Source organism: Apaloderma vittatum, unplaced genomic scaffold (genome assembly GCF_000703405.1).
Source record: "Apaloderma vittatum isolate BGI_N311 unplaced genomic scaffold, ASM70340v1 scaffold26472, whole genome shotgun sequence".
In the NCBI taxonomy this organism is placed as follows: Eukaryota; Metazoa; Chordata; class Aves; order Trogoniformes; family Trogonidae; genus Apaloderma; species Apaloderma vittatum.
In genome coordinates, this window is record NW_009702336.1 from 3,667 (window position 1) to 5,197 (window position 1,531).

The window sequence follows — 1,531 nt, forward strand, 5'->3', positions numbered from 1 at the left end:
TCCGAGGAGGAGAGGGCGAGGAGGTGTTAATGCCCAGCCACGAGGAAAAGCCGCGCGTCCGGGCTGGGCGATGGAAATCCTGGTCTTGACGGATTAGTCACCTTGTTTGAGGAGGGGGGGAGAGAAGTGCCCATCTCAGCACCTCGCCCTGCCTAACGAAGCGCCGTTAACGAACTCTGCACCTGCCGTCTCCTCCAAGAATAAGCTGAGCCCGGCAGGTATTTTTTTGGGGGGGGCAAAATATATTGAGAGGGGAGAAAGGGGACCCCGTGAGAGCCAGCCTCTTGCCAACTCCTGAAGTTACAAGGGCAGGTAGGGCAATTAATTCAGAAGGGTAATTAAAAAGGGAGTTCAGGGCAGTTAAACCAACGGGACGAAGCAAAGGCGATCGCATCCGTTGGACAGCAAAGCTCCCAGCTCCCTCCCGAAGCACTACGGGCATCAAACCTCTTCCTGGAAAAATCGTGCCCAGGGGCCCCAGGACGGCACAATCCCCCCCAGTTTCTACCTTGGCTCTACAAGTCCCTCCCTTTTGGGGAAGAAAAAGGAAGATTAAACCCCAATTAAGTCTTCAGGAGTCAAAGCCGGGATCTGAGGGGCTCTTGCCCCCTTATACGTTACATTTGCTTGAAAAAAAATAAAATTGGGGCAAGTAAAAAGCAGCTTGTGTCTTCCTTGTTTGCTTCACCCCTCCCTGTCGTCTTAGGACACCGGGAAAATCCAGTATTTGCTTTTACATACCAGCTTTTGTTTTTCAAATGTGGGTTTTTTTGGTTTTTTGTTTGTGAAGGCTTTGCTGTCTTTACCCAGGCTTGTACGCACAAGCCGAGCCCGATGCAAAAAATTAATCTAAGGCAAACACGGGCAACAAATCCCAAACGCTGTTCGGCGACGCGAAGGAAGAGCCGTTCAGCGAAGCGCTCGCGGAATGCGGAGCAAAACAGAGCACGCCCAGGTCGAAGCGGAGGTGATTTTGGAAGGAACTCAAGCTCTCCCCCCTCATCCTTGCACTACCAGATCTTCAGCCCAAACCAGAGCGACTGCTTCAAGCAGGAACATCAGAGCCTCCTGAACTAGCTCAGGAGACACGGAGCTGGTGGAAGGAGAGATGCTGGTCCCTGCAGCATCCCTGTCCCACCCCAGCAGCCCTGTCCCACCTCGACATCCCGGTCCCACCTTGGCATCTCAGTCCCACCTCAATATCCCTGTCCTACCTTGAGCATCCCTGGTCCCACATCGACTCCCACCTAAGCATCCCGGTCCCACCTCAACATCCCTGGTCCCACTTCGGCACCCCTGTCCCACCTGAGCATTCCAGTTCCACCTTGACATCCTGGTCCCACCTCAGCATCCCTGGTCCTACCTCGGCATCCCTGGTCCCACCCCGGCATTCCAGTTCCACCTTGACATCCTGGTCCCACCTCAGCATCCCTGGTCCCACTTCGGCACCCCTGTCCCACCTGAGAATTCCAGTTCCATCTTGACATCCCGGTCCCACCTCGGCATCCCTGGTCACACCTAGACCACCCAG